This window comes from Chiloscyllium plagiosum, chromosome 9, assembly GCF_004010195.1.
Source record: "Chiloscyllium plagiosum isolate BGI_BamShark_2017 chromosome 9, ASM401019v2, whole genome shotgun sequence".
Taxonomy (NCBI): Eukaryota; Metazoa; Chordata; class Chondrichthyes; order Orectolobiformes; family Hemiscylliidae; genus Chiloscyllium; species Chiloscyllium plagiosum.
The window spans coordinates 79,300,909-79,316,430 of record NC_057718.1 but is presented as its reverse complement, the minus strand read 5'-3'; the positions used below and the strand labels follow the sequence as shown (position 1 = coordinate 79,316,430).

Below are 15,522 nucleotides of genomic sequence, written 5' to 3'. Positions count from 1 at the left end.
GTACTGGGTCTTTTAAGTTTGTTAGTTTGAGAGTGTTGGTGAGTTTGTGTGCTCTTAGGATTCCGAGGGGTCTTAGTCTGGCTGTCATTTCTGAAACATCTTTGTATGGTAAGGTGGTTAGGGTTTCTAGCTGTGTTTGGTCTGCTTGTCATGGTTTGTTCTTGAGGAATCTGCGGACTGTATTTTGAGTATCCGTTCTTCTTGAATATGTTGTATAGGTGGTTCTCCTGTTTTCCGAAGTTCATCTAAACTGCAGTGTGAGGTGGCTCGTTGGGATAGAACACTATTCCAACGAGCCACCTCACACTGCAGCACGACAAGCAGACCAAACACAGCCAGAAACCCTAACCACCTTACCATACATCAAAGATGTTTCAGAAATGACAGCCAGACTACTAAGACCCCTCTGAATCCTAATAGCGCACAAACTCACCAACGCTGTCAAACTAACAAACTTAAAAGACCCAGTACAAACCATGGACAAAACTAACGTCGTCTACAAAATTCCATGCAAGGACTGCCACAAACACTACGTAGGACAAACAGGAAGAAAGGTAGCCACCAGGATACACTAACACCAGCTAGCCACAAAAAGACACTACCCTCTCTCCCTCGTAGCCCTACACACGGAGGAAAAAAAAACTACCATTTTGACTGGGACAACACATCTATCCTGGGACAGGCTAAGCAAAGACATCTCAGAATTCCTAGAGGCCGGGCACTCCAACCACAACGCTATAAACAAACATATAGATACCATCTATCAACCCCTCAGAAAACAAACAGGAAATGACATCACCACGAACCCCATCCAGGACAAACCTATAAATGGAAAGCAGGAGACAACAGCTTCGCTTCACTTGGAGGTTGCCACTGATGATGTTACCTAGCCAAGTAATGAAACGTCTGGATACTAAACCGACAGCTCAGCGAGCAAACCAACACCCTAAACCTCAACCTGAGCTACAAACCTTGCAAAACATTTGGTTAAATCATGTGAGCCTGTCCACTATTCTTGCTGTCATACTGAAAGGGACTAATTGCAGATTCTAATCCATTCCTTGAAGTCCTATCCCAGCTGACTCTGTTCCCATTAAATACGGAAAAATATGAATTTTTGGATAGTTAAAAATGAATTTAATGCTGTGCAGTTATTTGATACTTTGCTCATCAATTATTTTTAGGCTTGCTGAAACGCAGAAAATTGTATACTTGAGTTCTGTTAAAAAAATCATCATTTAGAAGCTGAAAGTAACGAGTGGCGTGGGAGTTATTTATGAAATTGCTGGTGAAAAATAAAGTTAATAGCAATGATGCAAAAAGCCTGAGGATTGCCATTTAATTCATCTAGATTCAATTAAACTTTAATCTCTGTGATAGTCATAAGGAATAAAATAAAACTAGAAATATTCTTCCAAGCAGGAAGCACCTGTGGACAGAAACAGCACTAATCACAGGATTCCCTTCAGTGTTGAAGCAGGCCATTCAGCCTATCAAGTCCACACCAGCCCTCCCTAGAGGTATCCCACCCTCCCTATAGCCATGGAGGGTTAATCACTATAGCAGGGTTAATCAATCTAGCCCCCTTTTCCCTAGACTCTGGCTATGATAAATTGCCCAGTCCACTTAACCATCACATCTGTGGACTATAGGAGGAAACTGGAGCACCCAGAAGAAACTCGTGCAGACACTGGGAGAATGTGCAAACTCCATGCAGACAGTTGCCCAAGGATGGAATCTGGGTCCCTGGTGCTGAGGCAGCAGTACTAACCACTGAGCTATCGTGCCACCCTGAATTCATAACTTAAACCTTTTTAACCCTAGTGTTTTTTTTCTCTCCTCTACTGGTGCTTATCAACTGATTGAGTACTTCAAATTTCTATCATCTGCAGTATTTTTACCTGTATAATTTTATTTGTGATTGGAGCTGATTCATCAATCTGTGACATTAGGATCCAGAAAAGTAGTAATGAAACAACTTATGGCGACAGCAAACATCCAGAGATTGAATTTAATTTGCTCCCAAAAAAATGTTGACTTGTTTTATTTCCAAGATTATTCAATTTGTGGAAAATGCGTGATGACTATGCCAGTATTAAATATGCATATTGAACAACCCTGAGGAGGAGGTGGAGAACTGCCTTCCTGAACTAATACACCTACAGTGCTATTTAAGGAGGGAGTTCCAGGATTTTAACTTTGTGACCTCCCTCACTGGAAAATATTTGGACATAATAAGAATTGCAAGGCTGAAGGAAATTTGTAGCTGAGGGCTAAATTTGAGCTGAAACTGAAGTCTCAGGTAATACCTTACTGTTCTCCCTTCAGTTATTAATCGATGAATTAAATTAGGAGCTAGTGACACTAAAATTCATACAGAGAAATACCTTTTTTATATAAAGCTTCCATCTTTCTCTGCATCAGGAATCCTAGTCCGCCATATGGTTTTGGAGAGGCAGCTAAGGAATTGTGGGCAAAACCTAGATCTGTATTTGATGCTGTCTGGAAAACGAGTTGCTGAGTTAACCCTAGAAATTGAGTGATCTCTTTTCTATCGTCCACTCAAACCAGCTCATTGTGTTTTTTTTTGTCAAAATTGAACAACTGTTCAGTTATCAAATGTGTTAACAAATCATGGTGGCTTCACTTCACCTTTTTTTTTCTGCTGTAAATCTGAATCAAAGTAGTTGTCAACCATATATATTATATTATATTATATATTATATTATATTATATTATATTATGTATAGTCAGATTCTATCTTGAGCTGCAATGGTGTATCAATAACAAAACAACACATGCACATTTATGGATTTCCTGAGAAAAACTGTTTTACCCATGTGTCTGTACTGCTGTTAATGAAAGGACCTTAGGTTACCAACATTAGTTAGCAACTCCTTGTCAAAATAGTTAATGCTTTTTTTTCCCAAAAGTCCAATGTTAAAAGAACAAAAACCATTTAAATTAACATGAACTTTAAAAAATGAAACATTATCTCAATGTGATTCTGCTGGATTGTTTTTGGAGAGTCAGTCTATCTGGAGAGTGTGCTATCATTTTCAAGCAGGACTTAAACTTTTTCTTCAACTTGCTTAATTTAACCAAAAATTCTTTCATAAATACATAGCCATACCAAAGCTGAACCTTCAATTTGAATTTTCAATTAGAATCTCCAGTTTGTTGGTTGGTGATGTGATATTTTCATTTTTTATTCCAGTGGTTTTCCGAGGCAAAGGCATGTCTTTTAATTGATGGATATTAAGTGGTTAGAATAATGGACATTTGCTAGGATGCTTTATGGAATGAGTAAATAAAAGTATGAAGGAAGAATTGAAAACTTGTGGCTGTCACCAGTAGAACAAAGGAAATATGAAGTAACTTGATAAAGGTTGTTAGAGATTTTCATTTCTTCCTTCGAGGGCCTCCAAGGAACACCGATTTATAATCTTTTAAAAATGTTCACTTTTGGCTATGTTGGAAGTGGTATGCCTACAAAAGTTTGAGGTAAAAGTAAGGAAAATAAATAACTAATTATGCACAATTTAATGGCTTGTGGAAAAGTTTTTGAAGATTTGTGGAACCGCAGTTCACCTTTTTTTTTTTCCCCCACTTCTATTCAGTCGTTTTTGTGGTCACGCTGAATAGAACCAATCCCTTCCAGGTATCTCTTCCTACCAATTCAACCATAAATTTATTATATTGACTAGATTCCAGGTGATTTTATATTCATCCTACCAAATTATCCTCCTGCCCTTGACTTTCTCGTTAAGAAATGATCTTCTAACTGCACAAACATCTTGAGGTGATTTGGTCACATCAGTTGTCAACATTTGCTCATAATTAAACTTTTAAGAGAGCTTAAGCTACAATATCAGTGGATAATTAAACAAAAATCCACGGTTGTTTCAACTAGCAGTTTGCAGTTGACACCAAAATTGGAATTATAGTGGACAGCAAAGAAGGTTACTTCAGATTACAATGGGATCTTGATCAGATTGGCCAATGGGCTGAGAAGTGGCAGATGGAGTTTAATTTAGATAAATGCCAGGTGCTGCATTTTGGGAAAGCAAATCTTAGCAGGACTGTACATTTGATGGTAAGGTTCTAGGGAGTGTTGCTGAACAAAGAGACCTTGGAGTGCAGGTTCATAGCTTCTTGAAAGGGGAGTTGCAAGTAGATAAGATAGTGAAGAAGGTGTTTGGTATGCTTTCCTTTATTGGTTGGAGCATTGAGTAAAGGTGTTAGGAGGTTGTGTTGCAGCTGTATAGGATGTTGGTTAGGCTACTTTTGGAATGTTGCGTGCAATTCTGGTCTCCTTACTGTGGGAAGGATGTTGTGAAACTTGAAAGGGTTCAGAAAAGATTGGCAACATCCTTGTAAATGTTGGAGGATTTGAGCTTTCTGGAGAGGTTGAATAGGCTGGGGCTGTTTTCCCTAGAGCATTGGAGGTTGAGGGGTGACCTTATAGAGGTTTACAAAATCATGAGGGGCATGGATAGGATAAATAGACAAAGTCTTTTCCCTGGGGTGGGGGAGTCCAGAACTAGAGGGCATAGGTTTAGGGGTGCATGTATGGAATGAGCTGCCAGAGGAAGTGATGGAAGCTGGTACAATTGCAACATTTTTAAAAAGGCATCTGGATGGGTAAATGAAAGAAAGGGCTTAGATGGATATGGGCCAGGTGCTGGCACATGGGACTAGATTAGGTTGGGATATCTAGTCGGCATGGACGAGTTGGATTGAAAGGTCTGTTTTCGTGCTGTACATCTCTATGGCTAACTGGAGGTTTCACAATTATCACCATCAGCGCATCAGTGTAAAGACGCAGGTAGTGCACTTCATATTTTTGGCTGATGCTAGTTACAAGTGGATGATCCCCTTTGACCTTCTAAGGTTCCCCAGCATCACTGCTGGTCTCCAGCCAAATTCACTCCATGTTGTTGAGAAATGGTTGAAGCCTTTGGGCCTTTATAATATCTTTGTCATGGCAGTTATGAAGCTTAAGTCTTAATACTAACACCCCAAGGCAAGTTTTGCAGCTGCACTAGAAAAACTGGAATCAACCTGACAATGTAGCAGTTGTCCAACTGGTACAAAGGGTAATTGACAACACTTAAAGCAGCACCTACCTGGCATGCTGCATTTGGATTCTGCCAATGTGAATTAGCTCCTGACTTCCATAGCCTTGGTCCAAACACAAAATACTGAGCTTACTGGAGGAGGTATATGGCCTAGCCATCAAGACAGCATTTGATGCAATGTGGTGTGAAACAGAAACCGAAAAAACTGTGGATGCTGTAAATCAGAAACCAAATCGGAAGTTGCTGGAAAAGCTAAGTAGGTCTAGCAGCTTCTGTGAAGAGAAATCTGAGTTAATGTTTTGGGTCTTGTGACCTTCCTCAGAACTGTCTGTGTTCTAAAGAAATCATTAGACTTGAAATGTTTGTTTCACAGATTCTACCAGATCTGCTGCAACATGGTAATTTCACACCATTTGGATGATGTGCTGTTTCTCTTCTGCCAAAATGGATAATAACTAAAAGACTTGACAACCAACTGGTCCAACAATTTATTCAGTATTGCTTTCCTAGTGGTTGTAATTTTCTGGGGTCCTTCCCCCTTCCATTTCTGGGAAGTTACTTTGGTCCTGAAAGGGAGGATAACTATAAAATACATTTCTCGTTATCTGCTATCTCAATTTTCGTTTTTCTCAGACTTTTCTCTCTGAGCAATGTTCACTTCTTTTGTTATTTACAGAAACTCTTGTTGATTATTTCCAGCAAGCTTTCTCTACCCTAGTTGTTCCCCTCCCTGACTTAGTCTTTTGCATTGTTTAATAGTGAGACTGGCCACCTGTTTTTGTGCAATAATATGCTTTTTTTTCTATTTTGATACTATCTAACTTTTTTTTTTCAGCTAACCACTTACCCTTGGAATTTTTATTTCTCATTGGAACATTATCTGAAATATCCCCTTTTTAAAATGTCTAACATGGCATTTCTATTGACTTCTTATACCATTAACCTAATTTGCCAGTTCACTTTGGAGTTTTTTTCATAATTGCCCTTTTTATTTTAAAAAAAATTACCATTCTAGTCTTTGATCCACTCCCTTCTTCCTCCAAACTAAATGTAAAATATGATTATAGTTATTTAGAGATCTTCAATCTTAACAGATTGCTTCATATCCCATCTAGTATAGTCTGCTTTCTGGTTATCTCCAGAAAGAACTATTTAATAAACATGTCCCAAAACATTCTATAAGCACTTCAATTAGCCATCTTTTGTACCCACCGAGGTTGAAAGTATTTACACATTGTGATGATTTGTGCCTTTTCAAGAGGGATTTGTTCTGATCTCTTCCTCCTTAAAGAGGGATGTTGTAAACCTGGTGCAGTGTCTCTGTTCTGAAAGCTCATGCTTCCAAATAAACCTGTTAGACTATAACCTGGTATTGTGATTTTTAACTTTCTACACACCAGTCCAACACTGGCACCTCCCAAATCATGTTCCATGGAAAGCAGAGTAAATAGTTTTTTTTTTACAAAATGAGACAAAAAAGAAGGGGGTAGAAATCAGGCTTTACCAGACCCAAGGTTTTTAGTTTTGCTTTCAGCTGTTTGAAATTTTAGTCTTGGAGCTGAAGGTATTAGAGACCTGTGTCCCTCTTCCCCCTCCTCCATTGAGGTAGTTTAAAAAAACTTGACAGCTGCCAGGCTGTGAACGTTTTTTTTTTGAATGTCCAAAAGTCATGCTTGTATATCAATCCTTAGGGTTGGTAGTGGCATGGTTGTATAATTTGCTGGCAGTCACTCCACAACTGGCCACAACCTACTTGGCCAGAGGGTGGAGGAATCAACAGAAGCTCCTGAACAGTTGGAAACCTGATATGTGCAGTATCGCGAAGACAGCACTGGCATAAAACTCATAATGTTCCGGCATCTATAGCCTAGAGGGGGAAGGTGGAAAATGAGCATTCAAAGCAACTGTTGAGGAGGAAAATGGTACACAAAATAACTACAGATCTGGCAGCATCTATGGAGTTTGGGGAGAAAATTGTGGTAATGTTTCAGGTCACTGACCTTTCAAAAATAAATCAGCAAAATGCTGAACCAGTCAAAGCAAAGTAGTTAACTGTCAGAACCTACGCAGCCCTCGGAGAACTGTATCTTGCCGAGGTGGCTTGAGCTTCGTTAATTCAAACCGGACTTTGTTTTTGTTCTAACCGTCTACACTCTCGAGACGATGGGCTGGGCGCGCGCACAGTGGGAGGCGGGAAGCTGAGGCAAAGGGGATGGGCCTCAACATCGAAGCCGAGCCGGCAGTAGGTCGGCGGCAAATGGACGTGTCCTCTTTGAAGGTAACCGCCTCCATCAGATGCCAGTTAAATCGGACACCCTAACCATCTGGGGGCAGAGGCGCTGACTTTAAAGCTAATAAACCGCCGAGTGTGCAAACAACGGCAGAAGCAAGCCAGGAACGTTCCGAGGTTTTATTCTCATCAAACAGGAGGGCACTTCTTCAGACGTGACTGGAACGGAATCTGAAGAGAATGGGAATGTACTTTAACCTGCTCTTCATTGGAAAGCCAAGTGTTTGATTTCCACCTGATGGTATATAGGTAAGCATGGACTTTTTTTTAAGAAAAAAGTAACCCTATTTCGTGTTGCACATTTTATTTTGTTCTGAGTTGCAGTGTATGAATTTAGTGTAAGCTGTATATTTGTGTAGCGCCTACTCGAGGTCTGCAAAAGTACTTCAATGTCTATAAAGTATTTACGTGTACCTGTACTTCATAGTTGTGAAGTTGGAAACCAAATAGTCCGCTTGCACACAACGAACTCCCGCAAACAGCAGCATGGCGATGACCAGAGAGTCAGATGTGCAGCTTGGAGACAGACCCTTCCTTCGGTCCAACTCGTCCATGCTGACCAGAAAACCTAAATTGATCTAGTCCCATTTGCCAGTACTTGGCCCATATCCCTCTAAACCCTTTCTATTCATGTACCCATCCATGTGCCATTTTTAAAAGTTGTAATTTTTTAAAAAAGTAGTAAAGCCTCCACACTTCCTCTGGCAGCTCATTTCAAACAGTCTGACGTGCTTTTCCCTTTTCAACTTAAACCAATGCTGTCTAGTTTTGCACCCCACCCCTCCAATTCTCAGGGAAAACACCTTGACTATTCACTCTATCCATGCCCCATATGATTTGATAAATCTCTGTAAGGTCACCCCTCAGCCTCTGACACTTCAGAGAAAATAGCTCCAACCTATTGAGCCTCTCCCAGTAGTTCCCACCCTCCAAAACCGGCAAACATCCTTGTAAATATTTTCTGAACCCCTTCAAGCTTCACAACATCCTTCCAATAGCAGGGTGATCAAGATTGGTTAGGTCACTTTTGGAATATGGTATTCAATGTCCTGTTGATAATCTGCTTTGTGCAGTTGATTGTTTTGTACCTAATTGGTCAGGAGATAAAACCTATTCTTCAGAATTTTTTTCACTTGCACCTTGTTTCTATTTAATTAATCTTATCTAAAAGTCAGCACCTTTTTAACCTCCTATGGAGAATTCTTTGAAATTAATGTGCATTATTTTCAAACATATTTGATACTGGAGAGTCATTGAGTTCAAAATATTGACTTTCTTTCTCCACAGATGCTACGAGACCTAATTTGAGTTTCTCCAGCACTCTGTTTCCAATTGCTAACATTCTCTGTGGAGTTTTCACAATCGCCCCTGTGTCTGAATGTTTCTTCCAGGTGCTCGGGATTTCCTCCCACAGCCCAAAGATGGACCATGATAAATGTGGGGATGACGGGGATATGGGTAGGGGGCTAGGTTTCGTTGGGATACTCTTTGGAGGGTATGCAGACTTAATGGGCCAAATGGCTTCTATCTGCACTGTAGGAATTTCATTTTATGGTTTTAATAGTTTGCCATTTATACTGGTATTACATGAGCATTACAAGTTGGGTATATCTGCAACAGAGGTCATTGAAAAAGTTTACATTCTCTAACTGCTGGAAACATGCATTTTGTTGAAGCTTTTTGTCTTGTGCTTATTAAGAAAGCTGAAAAGAAATACACTTTAAATGGAACAACAATATTTATTTTGTGTGAGAGGAGAGTAATTTAGTTGGTAAGCAAACTCTGGCAGTAACATTTTCCATCTGTGCAAGATACAAAACTGCAAAATATACAGAATTTTTTTATGCATGGCATGATTAATGGTAGTATCAGACAAGATGTTTGGGAGGGCCATCGTCACTTCAAGGTCATCTTGCTGAATCTTGTAATCTATTTTAGTCCACCAATTTGGAAATGTTATAACGTATGTCCATGACAAGTAGAACTTAACTGGTCCCTAGCACTGAGCCAGGAGGCCATCAGCATTAGATTTTTTTTTTCACCACATCTTATATGCTCCAATTGAGAGTATTACTTCTTGTTAACAAGGTGTTTTAACAGTCTGACATGCCATGTGCTGTGATCTTGTCAAACACTCCGTACAAACTAGCCATCATCTGGGGTGTTGTAGCACAGTAATATCTCAACCTCTGGGCCAGAAGACCTATTCAGACATGTTTTAAAAACAAATCTGCAAGCTAGCACTGGGGAAAGCTGGATGGTTGGTGGATTCAATTTGCACAAAGGACTTCCATGTTGAATACCAGGCACTGATATCTTGGGCATACTTCATAGGGATGGGCGATAGCCCCACCCACCACATGTCTATGGACATTGTATTTGACGTGCCAGCCTCTGAGCTTTCATGTTTCATCTGATTCACCTGCAGGACACTACATATCTGTGCTATATCTTGAGCTGGACCTGCAACTATTGTTAATGTTGCAGCAAGGATGCTTTATGCTTAGGGATGCTCAGCAAACCCTTGGTTTAGATCAGGCTGCATCTGTAGGCTCTTTACTCACTGTCATAATGCTCACTTACTCTGAACTCAACTGAATGCTTCCAGCCCAGCTCTCTTGCATTGCCCTCACTCAGAGGTACTTCCTTCATGTAACTAGAGTCTTGTCCTGCTATTTAGTGCCAACATACAACCAGGAAGCTTGCCACAGTTATCAGGCTTTTGATCTATCAATGAGGGTAGTCTTCACTTTGGGATCCTGGCACAGCTTCCAAGATTAAACTTCCAATATCAGTCTAGGCCCTGCTTGAGGCAAGGTTTTAGTCATTATCCTCCTACAGAGCAAGATGCTGAATGAGAGGCAGCACACTGCCCTGTTGACTCCTCTTGTCCTGTTGTGGGCTGTTTTTCCTTCTAGAATAATGGAGAAGCATGTGGTTTCGAAGATGAAAGTGGGTAACACATTATTGGTGATGCAGCTTGCTGAAGTGTGTGAATAGGCAGTACAGAAAAGTGTGCTGAGTCAGTGGTGCCCCAGGCTGGGTGAGGTTGAATAGGGAACCTGTTGCATACATTAGAGTGGTAGAGCATGAACATTACTGGGAGGTGGGTGCAGAAGCCGAAATTGAGGTATCTGGGAAATGGTGGCACTTGTGCTGGCACAGGGCAGAATAACATTGACTGCCTTCCTTCAGTGTTGAGAATGTGGTGCTGGCAAAGCACAGCAGGTCAGGAAGCAGGAGTATCAGCGTTTCTGGCATGAGCCCTTCAGGAATGAGGCTTGTGTATAGGGGGTCTAAGAGGTAAATGGGTGGAGCTGGAGGGGTTGGGGGGAAGGTAGCAGAGAATGCAATAGGTAAATGAAGGTGGGGGAGAAATTGATAGGTCAGCGAGAAACTGATAGATGGGAAAGATGATGGACAGGTCAAGAGGGCAGTGCTGCGTTGGAGGCTTGGGACTAGGAGAAGGTGGGAGAAGGAGAAAATGAGGAAACTGGTGAAATCCGCGTTCATCCTGTGTGGTTGCAGAGTGCCAAGGCGGAAGATGAGGCATTCTTCCTCAAGGCGTCCGGTTATTAGGGTTTGGCGATGGAGGAGGTCCGGGACCTGCATGTCCTATGGTGGATTAGGAGGGGGAGTTGAAGTATTCAGCCACTGGACAGTGGGGTTGGTTGGTATGGGTGTTCTAGAGATGTTCTCTGAAATTATCTGCAAGTTGGCATCCTATCTTGGATTGTTTCGGAGCACATCTCTGGACACCTGCACCCACCAGTGACTGACCTGACTACTTTAACACTTTAACTTCCTCTCCCACTTCGCCAAGAACATGCAGGTCCAGGCCTCCTCATTTACCAAACCCTAATCAGCTGATGCCTGGAGGAAGAATGCCTCGTCCCCAGCCTTGGGACTCTGCAATCACATGGCATTAATGAAAATTTAACCAGTTTCCTCTGTTTTGCACCCCCACCCCACCAAACCATCTTTTTTTTTGTATCCTAGTCCCAAGCCTCCAACTCAGCACTGCCCTCTTGACCAGTCTATCTTCTTTACCATTTATCTGCTCAACCCTCCTCTCCGGTGTATCACCTTCGTTCTCCTCCACCTTCATTTACCTATTGCATTCTCAGCCCCCTGGCCCACAACCTCATTCCTGATGAAGGGCTCAAGCCCAAAATGTCAAATCTCCTGCTCCTTGAATGCTGCCTTACCTGCTAAGCCTTTCAGCAATACACTCATGACTCTAATCTCTAGCATCTGCAGTCCTCACTTATTTTTGTCTGTCTTCATTGCCAAGCATTCCTCTCAGATGGCTGGATTGCTTCAACATGGATGGCAATCTCTGTCTAGGCTGGAATGGTCAGGTTTCACTGGTCCTGGGGGGTGGAACAAAAGAGAAAATTCTGCCTACCCATTTTGCAGGAGCTTGAAGTCCAGACCTGCAAAGCAGGGCGTTGTTTCAGTCCTTGTCTGCATTTTGTATGGGCCAAAAGTCTAGAACCATGCTTCCAGTGTGCTTGATAGCCTTTTAAATATGGTACTGTGTTGGATATGCTGGTCAGTAGTGAGTTGCTCCATGAATGGTGCTCAGTAAGATGTTTTGAATGTCAAATGTGATATTTGCCATGAGGGGTGAAATGCCTTTTAACATGGTGAGTTTGATAAGATGTAACTCACGCTTGCTTGTTTGGCCTTGTGGTAATAATTACTCCAGTAAACTTGATGCAATTTGCATTTGGCCTAAAAACTAAGATTCAGCTCAATGTCCTTTGTTTTTGTTCAGCAAAAGGTTCTGAATTAAAGGTTCAAATATTTTTAATTGAACATTCTGAGCAAATGTATAACATTGATGCATTTTACTTTGAATGGGAAAGCAAAGTTCTGCAGCTGCTAGAATATGGGCATAAGTACTTCAATTTAAAAAAAAAATTTAACTTGACAGCACCTGTGGACAAAGGTTGAAATAACCCCCACATCTTTTCTCCTCTTTCTTCATATATGTAAAGTTTGTGTCTCTAATGTCATAGAGATGTACAGCATGGAAGCAGACCCTTCGGTCCAACCCGTACATGCCGACTAGATATCCCATCCCAATCCAGTCCCACCTGCCAGCACCCGGTCCACATCCTTTCAAACCCTTCCTATTCATATACCCATCCAAATGCCTCCTTAAATGTTGCAATTGTACCAGCATCCACCACTTCCTCTGGCAGTTCAATCCATACACTTACCACCCTACTGTGTGTAAAAGTTGCCCCTTAGGTCTCTGTTATATCTTTCCCCTCTCACCCTAAACCTATGCCCTCTAGTTCTGGCCTCCCTGACCCCAGGGAAAAGAGTTTGTCTATTTACCCGATCCATGCCCCTCACAATTTTGTAAACCCTCTATAAGGTCACCGCTCAGCCTCTGACGCTCCAGGCAAAACAGCCCCAGCCTGTTCAGCCTCTCCCTATAGCTCAAATCCTCCAACTCTGGCAACGTCCTTGTAAATCTTTTCTCAACCCTCAAGTTTCACAACATCTTTCCGATAGGAAGGAGACCAGAATTGCACGCAATAGGCCAACGGTGGCCTAACCAATGTCCTGTACAGCCGTAACATGACCCCCTAACTCCTGTACTCAATACTCTGACCAGTAAAGGAAAGCATACCAAACGCCACTTTCACTATCCTATCTACCTGCGACTCCACTTGCAAGGAGCCATGAACCTGCACTCCAAGGTCCTTAGGACTTTACCATTAAGTGTATAAGTCCTGCTAGGATTTGCTTTCCCAAAAATGCAGCACCTCGCATTTATCTGAATTTAAACTCCATCTGCCACTTCTTAGCCCATTGGCCCATCTGGTCAAGATCCTGTTGTAATCTGAGGTAACCTCCTTTGCTGTTCACTACACCTCCCAATTTTGGTGTCATCTGCAAACTTACTAACTGTACCTCTTATGCTCTCATTCAAATCATTTATGTAAATGACAAAAAGTAGAGGACCCAGTACTGACCCTTGTGGCACTCCACTAGTCACAGGCCTCCAGTCTGAAAAACAACCCTCCACCACCATCCTGTCTTCTACCTTTTGAGCCAGTTCTGTATCCAAATGGCTAGTTCTCCCTGTATTCTGAGAGATCTAACCTTGCTAACCGGTCTCCCATGGGGAACATTGTTGAATGCCTTACTGAAGTCCATATAGATCACATCTACTGCTCTGCCCTCATCAATCTTCTTTGTTACTACTTCAAAAAACTCAATCAAGTTTGTGACACATGGTTTCCCATACACAAAGTTATGTTGACTATCCCTAATCAGTCCTTGCCTTTGCCAATACATGTACAACCTGTCCCTCGAGATTCTCTCCAACAACTTGCCCACCACCGACGTCAGGCTCACTGGTCTATAGTTCCCTGGCTTGTCCTTACCACCCTTCTTAAACAGTAGCACCATGTTAGCCAGCATCCAGTCTTCGACTATCGATGATACAAATATCTCAGCAAGACGCCCAGCAATCGCTTCTCTAGCTTCCCACAGAGTTACTTTAGTATCTCAAAAATGACTAACATTTGTTACTGTGATAGGGGAATAAGATTCATGTCTACGTTGAAAGGAGGTTTTGTATGATTGCTTCAGGAGCAGAATTTTTTTTGAGGGGGTGTGGTTGGGTGATTTACAACAGCATTAAGGAGATTAATTTAAGTGGATAAATATAGCTTTGAAAGAGCTCCCCTATTATACTCACTTCCTGCTGTTTTCTCTAAAGCCCTGCATTTTATTCTTCGTGTATGAATACAATTTCCCAATAAATCTGTTTCCACAATCTTTCAAATACTGCATTCTTTTTTTCTTAAAATCTCCTTTCATTTCCCCCCTCATTTCTTGCTAAGTTTACTTTAGGTTGGTGTCCTCTGGTTGCTGGTGTTTCTGCCATTTTATACACTTATCAACCCTTCATAAACTTGCTAATAAAAAGGTTAAGTTGTTTAATTTTCTTGACTTTACATGCTGTTGCACAGTTGGAGGCACTGAGTTTGGTGGAGAGCTTAACATGGAGACCCAAAGATTTAAAACAAAAATAGAGTTTGGTTTTTTTTTAAAACAAATATTTGAAAGGTTCAATACTTTTCACTTACTCACTGATTTATGTCAACTACTGCAGCTATGATAATACCAAGAGTTTGTTTACAAATTATTGATGGACCAGGCCAGACAACCTCAAATTATTTTAAGGTCGCCTCGACCCTAATTTTTTATTTTTAAAGGCTCCTATGAAATAGGAATTCCAGGTGTGATGGAGCTGGTCAAACCATACGGCTTTAAGCAAAACACTATAGTTGAAAAACAGAAGAAAATGGAATTTAGAATAACTTGACCATTGGAAAACTTAATGGATCCAATAAAATCTATTACTAATTAACTGTTCCAATAATGTAACATTCCATAGACATACCCCTTGGCAAAAAGACAAATTCAAACACTGATTCTTACAAGCAGAAGGGAACAACATCCAGAGAGATTTTAGAAAGTCACTTAGAATCACTTAAGCTTGCAACCCTTCTAGTACACTCCCATCTGGTGACTGCTACAGATTTTAAAAAAAAACCAAAGTCCTGAACTGGAAGATTGGCCATTCCCCTTCCATTGTTAAACTAGTCACTTTGCCACCTTTTTGTGTTTTTTTTTGGGCAAGTGGTGTAAAGGCAAAGACAAAATAAACTTAAGTGACAGCATCGTCACAAATTCCAGTGTGTAAGTAAGTGTTTTATAGATCCAATAAGAATACTGCATTGGTAGAACAACAGAATGATGAGTGTTTAGACTTTTGGAAATAGAGAAGCTGTGCATGAGAGTTCTTGGAATGAAAAAAAGTGATGCAGTATAGATTAGGGAGACATGTTTTAAGGTGTAATTGTTGCCAACCACGCATGTTCATATAAAATGGAATTTAGGAGATAGTTGAAGGTCAGATCAACAGCTGTCCTTCATGGCAGACAAAAACAAATGAAACTTAGTGAGGATAGAAATGCAGGGCTTTGGCAGTGTAGTGGCATTAGCTGCACTTTTGTGGAGAAAGCAGCTAACTTGGAAAGGTGTGTCACTGTTTTAAAAAAAAACATGATCTGAGTTTTGATACTGAGGAAAAGGATTCAGGTGAGTGTAATAATGAAG

General features: G+C 41.1%; 1 protein-coding gene across 10 annotated transcripts in view; it reads left to right on the top strand.

The window, feature by feature from the left end:
- Positions 1-15,522, top strand: part of agpat4 (1-acylglycerol-3-phosphate O-acyltransferase 4 (lysophosphatidic acid acyltransferase, delta)) — a 192,526-nt gene that overhangs the window by 67,141 nt on the left and 109,863 nt on the right. The window contains exon 1 of one of the 10 annotated variants that reach the window (XM_043696312.1): positions 7,314-7,620. The exons of the other annotated variants lie outside the window; for them this stretch is intronic. The gene's annotated coding sequence lies outside the window, so the exon portion shown is untranslated. Of the gene's footprint in view, positions 1-7,313; positions 7,621-15,522 lie in introns of those variants that run through there. 10 annotated transcript variants of the gene reach the window in all.